This window comes from Capsicum annuum, chromosome 4, assembly GCF_002878395.1.
Source record: "Capsicum annuum cultivar UCD-10X-F1 chromosome 4, UCD10Xv1.1, whole genome shotgun sequence".
NCBI lineage: Eukaryota > Viridiplantae > Streptophyta > Magnoliopsida > Solanales > Solanaceae > Capsicum > Capsicum annuum.
The window spans coordinates 91,455,288-91,466,394 of NC_061114.1; positions in this window are offsets into that span (position 1 = coordinate 91,455,288).

Sequence of the window (11,107 nt, forward strand, 5' to 3'; positions counted from 1 at the left end):
AGGTGAGCCTGTGTGGTTACAAAGCCCCACGAAAGGATATCTAAGTCGTCCCTAAGCTTTAGGGAAAAGTTCCGATGGGCAATTGTGAGACTGAGGCTAATGCCAACAGGCGGTGATGACCGCTTTGAAATCAATAGGGTTGTGATTGATGCTGCATTGATTAAAGGATTGACTGTGGATTTCGGCCACATTATTCCTAATGAATTCTTTTCCCGCGCTCACAGAACCACCACTGCACTATAATTTCCATGTCTTATCATGGATTTGTACAGGCAAGCAAACGTCCCTTTAATTAGTGAAATTGATAATGAGGTCTGAGAAATGCACAAACAAGATATTAAGAGAACAAAAGATGCCTCAAGGTTCGATATGAGAGTCAACAGACCTCCAACCTATCAGACTCAGTCTGTACCAGTTCCTGAACCATCAGAGGTCCCTTCAGATATGCCATTACCTCTTGCTACGTATGTGCCTCCTACCATATCTGCAGGTTCAGCTTCGATGCCTATGGGTAGGACTGAAGATTCTGTGTCAATCCCGCCCTAATATTCTAAATATAGGCTAAATCATGAGAACTTTGCAAAGTCGGTCCGAGCCCAAAAAAGGTTTGAAAAGTAGTTAGCTATATGGGGCGAGACTTCAAACCCTTTGTTGAAAGGATCGTAGAGGCAACAGTACATTCTTTTAGGAATATTCAGCTACGAATGGATGATATGGAGAAGTGAATCAATAATAAGCTGGATTCCATGTCCATTCCAGATTTTGCCAAATTTATGGTGGAGTTTAGTCAGGCTCAGACAGATATAGTAGAGCTAAAACGGCAACCGCAGCAGTCCATGTTTGATCCAGCCCAGATTACAGGTGATATGGATGAAGGTCTTGTTAACTTAATGGGGAAACTGATCAAAGACAAGGGTAACAAAGTAGCAGAGATAGATAAAAAAGCCGAGAAAGCTGCCAAAAGAGCAGCTAAGAAAAGAAGACTTGAAGCTATGTCACTGGAAATAAGATAAAACTATGATATGCAGAAAGCACTTAAGAAGTCGAAGAGAATAAAGAAAAAGAGGGAGAAGAGACTAAAGGATAAAACTACTAGTGTTTCCACCAGTTTGGCCCCAGCTAGGAGGCCAATTTCTGAATCTATTCATCGTGAGATCCCTCTAATTCCAGAGGATGTTGATGTGAGGACCCATACCACCATAGGGTTCAATATTGTTAGAGACGAGGCCAAAGCAACCTCAGACCATTTGACTGATGCCTCATCTGACTAAGAGGTTGTACAAGTATTTTCCTTCCTTCGTTCTTGTGTTGCATACATTAAAGACTTTGCATCATTATTTAGGGGGGTTAATACATGTACCATGGGGGTTTTGTTGCCGATGTTTTTTCCTTATGTTTTATCTAGGAGAATCGGCACGTCTAGATTGCATTTTATTTTCATGTGTTATGCTATAAATATCATCAAGTGATTATTTATATAAGTAATTTTCAGTTCTGTTGGTATCATTGTGTAGATATGGATGATAAGTGCTTATGGCAAAGTATTTTAAATATTTGTATAATTATTTCTTCTTACCATGTGGTAAAGTGTTATGCAACCATTACTGAATCTAAAACTGGCATTGGAATATAAAGTGAAGCAGAGCATAACTATGTGATATGAATCCCAAGATTTAGTAGGATAGGAATTAACTCAGTACCTGTGTGTGTAAGTATTTTCATAGTTCTGGCATAAGTTTTACCCATACAACTTGACCGATTCATTGGATGTTGTCGTGTGTTTGATCCAATGAGATAGGATAGTAGGCCTCCTTGTTTTGTTAGTCCACTTAGCCAAAATAATGAACCACCAAAAAAATTTTGTTTCCTTTGTAAGCCCTGTTGAGCTTTGTTAGTGTTTATTCTGTCGAAATAAGCTTGATTCACTCTTTGGAAGGTGTTACAATTTAGCTTTGGCCCTAGTCCAATTTTGGACATTGTGCACTTCAAGTTAGGCAAATCGCCTAAGTTGAGGATGGCTACTGTTGGATTGTTGGCGGGATTGTTGGCGGCCTAGGAGGGCAAGTTGAAATTAATTTGAGAGGTAGCATCTGGCCCTGGTCTAGTTAGATGTCTAAAAAGATATAATGTATCTCAACTAACTGCATCAGCATAAGTTGAGGCTAGCTGACGCTATTGTTCTTCTTCTGAAATTAAAAAATTGGGTTATGGCAATAGCTCAGATGGATAACAAAGATTGTGAATGATCAAAAGGAACTGTAATTCTGGTGAGTAGCTACTAAAAATGGTAAAGAGAGTGAAGTTTTGTACTTTAAGTCACTTGTCCAAATGATCAACCCTCACTGAGCTTAAAACCTCATTACAACCCTTAGCAAGTCCTGTTTGATCTTGGCGAGTCAATCATGAGAGAACGTTAGATGATAATGGCAAGTTGTTGGGTTTGCACTATGTTTGTAACTTCTTTTCTGAGAATGGGAGTCTTAGTTTCGTCCATGAATTGATTATATAATGTGAGGTGGACGTCTTTGACTGTGAGGGCACATTGAGTTATACCTGGTCTACTTATTTCTTTGGGCTGTTGTATCTGTGGCTGTGAATATGTTGATTTATAGTTAATACCAGTAGTAGATCCATATGTGTTGAGGTCACATACCCGAATGGGCAGTTGAATAATTGTATGATTGTGTTGGTTTGACTGTGAACTGCCCATTATGATGTGGTCATATATGCATATTGGTGTTGAGTTGCTTGAGGACAAGCAATTTCCTTAAGTTGAGGGTGTTGATGTTTCGGCTTTTGATGGAACATTTTAGGCCTTTTTCTTAGGATAATTGTGTGCTTTCAAACAACTATTGTTGTATTTAACATTGGACTTTAGTGTTTTCAGGACAAGAACTGAGCGTGAAGAATAACTTAGATAAACCGGGTAAAACAAGAGAAAAATGACAAGCGAGGGACCGTCGACCCTATGATGAACCGTCGGCCTAATCACCACTTAGAAGTAGAAGATAGTGTCACTAAAGTCCCGCGATGGTCCAGGCAATGGACCGTCAACCCTGTGATAAACCGTCAGCCCAACCATTGCAAAGAAATAGAATACAGTATCACTAGAACTCAAGCGACGGTCCAGGCGATGGACCGTCATGAGACTCAAGCAAATCGAGGTTATGCAACCTCTCTTGATAACTAAATAAGAACTCATATGCATCTTTACCAATAGCACCACTACACTTGGGAGGGGAATGTCTCATAAATCTCTCAAACCAATTCTTCTCATCAGCAGACATCAGTAGACCAAGGGCTATAGGTAGATCAATAAGTATAGTAGGTAAAAACTCAATATATGAAGCCACACCAGCAGCTGGTTATGCTACAGGAGTCTAAACACCCTGAATAGTAACCTACTCTTTTGGTTGAACACCCTCTCTCATTTGTGAACCATCTAGTTTACCCGACAGAGTACCTTCCTGAGAGGTGTCATCTAAGTGTCTCAAAAGCCTAATCTGAACAACCTGTAGCACTGTAAAGTAATAAAACTATAAGGGGCTTGAGATAGTTTCACACCATCTTTCTTATAAGCCACATAAACATGATTAATCACTAGCTCTAAAGAGGTTTCTTTAGCTCAACCTCTAACTATTGTCACTCCTTGTGCAATTCCTTTATAATAATCTCTATCACAACCATGCCCCTCCCCCTAACTAGGGACATCATAATGGTTATTGGATCAGTATCACCATTAACACCTGATTAAGTTCTCTCTATCTGGGCAAAAAAGGTGAGATACAAGTTCAGAATACTGAGGGTAAACAACGCACATGATAAGGAATCAAATTAGAGAATTTTCCTAAAAAAAATTCATAGCCTCCTAAAGATAGATATAGACACTAAAATATCAATTTACGAAACTTTGTTAAACATTTTACTTTTTAACTTGTGAGACTGGTAAACCTAGCGCATTGATACCAACTTATCAGGATTCAAAATTTGAAGTCATGATGGCACTTCTCCCAATCCAAAATTGGCAGGTAAGCTCAAATCCAAAAGAATAAATAATAAAAAGTATATAAATAATAAAGCAAAAGATGAGACATTAGGATAAAGTCAAGAAAACACGATAACAAGACAAATACCTAGATAATACAACTCAAATTCCCAATGATCTAGCATCACAGTAAAACCAACTTTAAACTAACATAAAGTATATATACATAATATCTATCTTTGAAATAAAGTAAGGACGTAAAAGAATGAGATTAAGTTAGGAACATGATACGGATGGAGATCTCACCCTGCTTCAAAATCTCAAAGTTGCACAAAAACACGATCCATGGGTATCACTCAAACTGGGATCTGCACCAAAAGGGTACAGAAAAGTAGGAGTGCGTACAGTTCACTTGTACTCAATAGGCATCATAGGCCGATCAAGCTAAGTAGACAATAAAACAAGTAAAATAATACTACAAATGACATATCTGCCATGCAAATAAAAATTTCTTAATGACAACGATATAATTGTTCAATCTCAACAATAGTATAAGGATATCTACGCCACATATAAAAATGTTCAATTTACAGTATCATTCACATAAAGGCAATGAAAAGTAGCATAACGCAATAATATGGTATGTATACAATGCTCAAATTTTCACCTTGTATCTGAGCCTAAGTTTCTAGGAAAGGACTTGTAGGGGGTTCACAACCCATATACTAATCCCATCAATCAAACCTTAATGGCACTTTCCTCATTTAAGGAATTTTATAAATGGTTTATTTTCTTTTACAAAGAAATTCAAGTCTTGTAATAGTATCAATTCACAAATATGAGTGGTGAATGAGTATGAATAATCATAGTAACATTAGTAACATACAATAATCAGCTCAACAAATGTTTGAATGAACTCAAATCATCCAAATCTCAATAATTCATGATATAAGCCCCTCATGGCAACAAGATAAAAAAGAGAATTATAAGACATCAAAAAAAGTCAACACAAGTTCCTATTCGGACATCACAATGATAATAAGCTTTTAAAATCAATAATAAAGTCAACATAATCCCCCACTTGGGCATCACAATAATAATAAACTCTCAAATTAATAATAAAATTAATCTAAGCCTCTACACAGGTATCATGATAATAATAATAATAATAATAATAATAATAATTAACCCCAAATAATGTACACATCGATATTACACTAAATCCATAGCATACTTTACACTAATAGTTATCAACCTAGCTAAGTCTAGAAAAATTTAAGTCATAACCTACCTGAAAAATCAAAAATATAAGCTTGAACCCCTCAATAGAAAGACATACCCGTTCAAGCAATTTTAGAATGCTCTCGATGTATCAAAAATGGATTCTATACATTATTAGGAGTCTATTAATTTCCATAATAGCATATTTTGATTTTTTGGGTTAAAAATCACTATGAAAATCAACCCCAAAAATAAAAGAGTAAACTAAAATTTTAATAAAAAATCACTTTACCTATAGTTTAAGAATTCTAAATTTAAAATTCTATCAATAACTGAGTTGATACTAGGTTAGAAATTATAAAATACTCATTTTCACTTTATCGGGTAAAATTTAAAATTTAAAATTTAAAATATAAGTTTTGAAGATGTTTTTTCAATATAATCAATAGGTAATGGATAAACATGAGTTTATAAGCTTACCCAAATCAAAATTGATGAAAACTCCTCTTAGATTCTCCTAAAACTGTGTTCCCTAAGCTTAAAAATGATTAAAATAGATAAAGTTAAATCATGAAAAATAAAGTTCAAATATTATTTTGGTGCATCCAAAATAGATCCTTCTTTGCGAATACGGTCATTCCCTAATATTTGCTATCAATGTGGATAACAACCAACGTGGCGGACCGATCACGAATGCATAGACGGAGAAAACCCAATTCAAACATGGTTGCTCTTTGCAAATATGGTCCCCCCCCCCCTGTTGCATCATAAAGGAGAATAAATTTCTTCACTCTCTGAATGAACTCTCAAAATTCATTCGAGATCTTACAGAAATAAATCAATAATGATACTAGGCTAATTTTGATATTGCGAAATCATAAAACCCTCGAATTTACTAAAATAGGTCATTATCAATAAGTTTCATCCCAAAAATCTCTTAGGCCAAATAAAATAGTTTCTCATATTAACACTCAAAATCATAATATAAACTCAGAACCCGAACCAACCAAGCTACTAATTCAAAATCACTATCTTGTATCTAGTAATAGAATTATCATCCAACGCTCGAATTACAAAATACTAACCAAACTCAATTATAACATTTTAAAGGCTATTCAAAATCGTAAACTCATATAAAGAACTATTCTGGGACCATGCCAGCCCCACAAATCATAAATGATATAAAGTAACAAAGGAAAATAAAAAAATGGTCAAACTATAGAAATAACCAAAAATCACTACAAAGGTTGTTAAACAAACTTTATCTCATCTTGCTTGAAATTACTTTATCCCATATTCCAAGTGGGATAAATTAATCTAGGAATTATACTATCAAGATAATATTGTCCGCGTACCAAATGATCTCTTAGGGTTCATTTGATTCATGAATAAAGTTATCCCAGAATTATAATTCTAGACTATAATTTTGTAACTAATTTATCTCGGTTTTTTAGTGTGGAAAAATAACATCAAGTTTGAGGTATGAATTTATTCTGAGATTAATTATATTAAACTCAAATATATATATATATATATATATATATATATATGAAATTACTCTCAAACTTAATTTTGAGATACAAAATTGACAAAGTACGCTATCTTACACACAAATTGGAAAAAAATAGACAAGTTTTAATTATTTGACAAAAAAAATGACCTTCTTACACTGATTGAATTATAGTCTGTTTGACCAAGCTTGTAAAATTAGCTTATTTTGAAAAGTATTTTTTCAAGAAAGTCTTATCAAAAAAGTACTTCTGGTGAGAAATAGTTTGTGTTTGACCAATAAATTTAAAAACACATTTATACAACAAAAGTATTTGGTCAATCATTTTTAAAGTGTTTTTAAGTGTATTTTTCTCAAAAGTTCTTTTAAAGAGAAGCTACTTTTTTTATCTTATGAAATTGAAACACCCCAAGTCTTGGACCCTTGCAAAATTTCCTTGGTTTTAGACTTACTGGACTTGATATGACTCAAGGGTACCAATCGTACCCTTAAATACGACTTGTGGGATGTCTTGAGGGTTCAATCGTATTTTAGGTAGTGTAATTGTCTTGGTTACTACCCAAGATATGACTCATCTAGGTACGAATCATATCCAAATATATGAGTGGTGCAAGGCAAGTCATTTGGTGCTTGATTGAGTTGTCTTATAGAGTCTTCCCATTGTACGATTGGTGGGTATGATTGAATGTACCATTCATACCCTTAGGTATGATTTAAGGAGGTGTGAGTCATATAGGAACCAGTGTGTAGGGTCTTGGCATGGTCTTGGGTACAAATTGGGGTACCACTCATACCTTAGGATGCAGATGATAAGAATGAGTCGTACTCTAGATCGTGGCTTTTTTTAATTTTAAATGAAGGGCAGTCCGGACATTTCCTACTTCAAATCCCTTATGTCATCACATTATATATCCCTTGGTTTCCTTTCATAACACTTATTAAATAATGAAAATACTCCAAATACTCTCTCAAACTTATTCTTGAAGATTGGAGGCTAGGGTTTCTCAAGTGTTCTTCAAAGGGGCTCAAGAGTCACGTTTCTCTTCAAAATCTTATTGTATAATTTATGTACTCCTTAACTCATTTTTAGTTCCAACTAAAAGCATGCATATTATGTTTTAAATATTGATTTATGAATCATGAATTGTGGTTTTCGAAATATATGTTGAGGGTCTTGATGCATATGGTTTGGTATTGGTTTAAACTATGTTTATACATATTTTTTATAATGGTTTGCATATGTTAGTACTTGTTGTATGGTTTAACAAATGGGTCTTGAGTAACCCTAATTATTGTGGTTTATACATTGGTTTTGGTCTTGGTAAATGTATGCCCTCAACATGTTTGATAAAATTCCTAAAAGAATGTTTTCACTCTATTGTTGAACTTTCATTGGAACTCTTGCATGATTTGGTTTGGTAATGGAACCCTAAATGGATTTGGATGGGTTTTCATGGTTTAAATATTTTAAATGGTATAAATGGTGTAAATAATTTAGAATGGTTATAAAGGATATAAATGGTGTACATGGTTTGGAAGGATTAAATGGTAAAGCGTTGGTGGCTATGTAATTAGTTATGCTTGTAGGGTACATAGGAATCCTCCAAGTGTTTTAATATGGTTAATGGAAGGGTACATGGAATCTCTTTGACCTATACATGGTTGGTTATGGATAGTACTTGCTAGTATAGGCGGTATGACAATACCACTACTAATGGCCTTGGTTAATAAATGGTAAATATATTGGTTGGTTTCTTAGTAATGGTTTTAATTAGGCAATAATGTCGGGGTGTGTAGCAAAGCCCTTGAAGGTGGAGGTCCTAGGGGGATCAAAATTGGAAACTCATATTTGCCGATTTAAGGTTTGGTGCAGTGACCGTGTGCATAATGTCACACTTTATATTTGTGGGATATATTAGTCATCCCAGGTTTTCTTCCCTAGCCGTATGGCTTCACGCACTGAGGACCTTTATACAGGGGATATAAACCCATATAACCCGTGGGTGGTTTAGGATAGCAAAGCTACAGAGCCCAGGTAAAGGTTTTAAAGGCATACTAAACTCAGTTGTCTTTCCTGACATGGTTATAGATATATGTATAACTGTATGCATCATGAATGGTTTTACTTAGCTTTGTAAATGGATATATTTTATCCATATCCTTAGTGCATGCTAGTGTTCACCCACTAACCCATCATCGGGCGATTGTATACCTACGCTAAGTAGGGATCGGCCATTCTACTTCTCCTGCTTAGTGATTGGATTTGGGGACAGTCGATGATGGATTGAAGTGGTGAGCTTCCATAGTTCGAAAGGCATCTATTTCATGTCATGGGTTACTTTACATATTTCTTATCTTTCATAGACTTTGGATTTTGGCTATGGTTGGGGACATGACCCAACTAGATACTCTGTGGTTGGTATAGAGGCTTTGTATGGACAAATAAGGACTTGGGTATCATATAGAAAGATTATGTTTCATATATATACATCCATCAGATTATTATAATGGTTTTTGGTTTATAGGTTTCGGCATTGGTTTAGTTGGTCATTGGGTGGTTGGACTTGGTTGGGTTTGTCTCGGAAATAGACTTATCCCAGAGTCACCACATGGTTGGATATGCTATCTTGTTACATTTGGTGGTTGGATTGGGTAACGAGAGCAGTTCTCGGTCCCGGTTGGGCTTGGGATTACCTATTATGACAAGGCCCTATTTTGTGTCATGTCAAGTTGATATCATAGCTTTAGATTTTGGTGTCTTGGGGTGTCCAAAAAGCTGTATTGAGTAATTCTTTCTTATGGTTATGTCATGGACAACTCTAATAATCGGTAGGCTACCAAGCATTTAGGAATGTTTTACTTTCTTGGTCATTCTACTTTTGGGTTATGGAGTCTAAGGTTTTGAACTATTCTCTGCATTTTCCTTGGTTCATGTAACGACCCGATTTGCTGAACCAGAATGCTACATGATGCTCATCACCCTGAGGGACCATAAGCTAACCCATGACTGATAATTGTACTTGTATACTACATAAGATAACTTAATAATATGGAAACATGCACTGAAAGTACATAAGGTTCGATCATGAACATAACTGAATGATATAACATCTGTGTGGGGTAATAGGATACCCAAAACAAAACTAAAAATACTGAAGTCTGAACATGATAGTCTGTATCTAGTCTGCATCTAGTCTGAAAGCCTCTACTGTCTGAAGAATCTGAATAAGGAGTTGATGGGACATGTCCCCAACTAACTCCAACTAACAAGCTAATCAATGATATACTAGAAAATCATTATGTCCTCAAAGGATAAGGACTCACTTCTACTCTGACTGCTAAATCTAGAATCTACTGCTGATCTTGAACTCGTGTCTCTGAACCTATGGTATAACATAAAAAGAAAGCACCATAGCATGAATGCATCAGTACATGTATACCGAGTATACATGTGAGGTAGGCTATATGTAATGGTTCACATGCATGAATAATGCTAACTGACTATCTAACATGAACGTGAGAATACATGCATAAATACGTAACTGTAACTGACAACGTAATTTCATGATTTCTGAGTCTGTATACTAATAATGTGACATGCTAGTAACTGATATGACTGATAACATGAAGGAATATATCTAAATAATGCTGATAACATGGGTGACTGTATCTAACAATACTGAATCTGATGGAACAATCTGAGTTCCGTACTATATCTAAGTTGACTTTATTTGACAGTCCTAAAATCTGAAAAACTATCTGAGTTCTATCATTGAGACTGATTGACTATATCTGACAGTCCTGATTCTATAACATGAACTATGGGAAGTAGTATCTAACCGACATGCCCCAAATGTGCTATAATGCTGAGCTGGGATCCAATCTATGCCCTGATTGGAAGGGTGTCAATACTGCACCACTGGTAAGGACAACATGTGAGTAACCCTCATATAACAGGTAACTCTAGAGAGAATACTGAACTCCTGCATAGGACCACTAGGCTTCTGATGCTCTATCTTAACTTGCTGACATGTAGAGCACTTAGCTATAAATTTTACAATATCTCTCTTCATCCCACTCCACCAATAGATCTTCTGCAAGTCGTGGTACATCTTAGTAGCCCCTGGATAAATAGAGTAACGCACACCATGCTCTTCTACAAGAATTCATTGCCTTATGTCATCTACACCTGGAATACATAGACGACCCTGATAATGGAGAACACCATCTCCCCCTTGGGAGAAAACCTCTATTTTATGATTCTGAACTGACTCTTTTACCTAGGATCCTTAGCTTGCTTTTCTTTCACCTCAGAAACTAGAGATGATTCTGAACTACTCTGAACACATACACCGCCCTTTGAAGAGTTGACTAAACGAACGCCTAGTTTG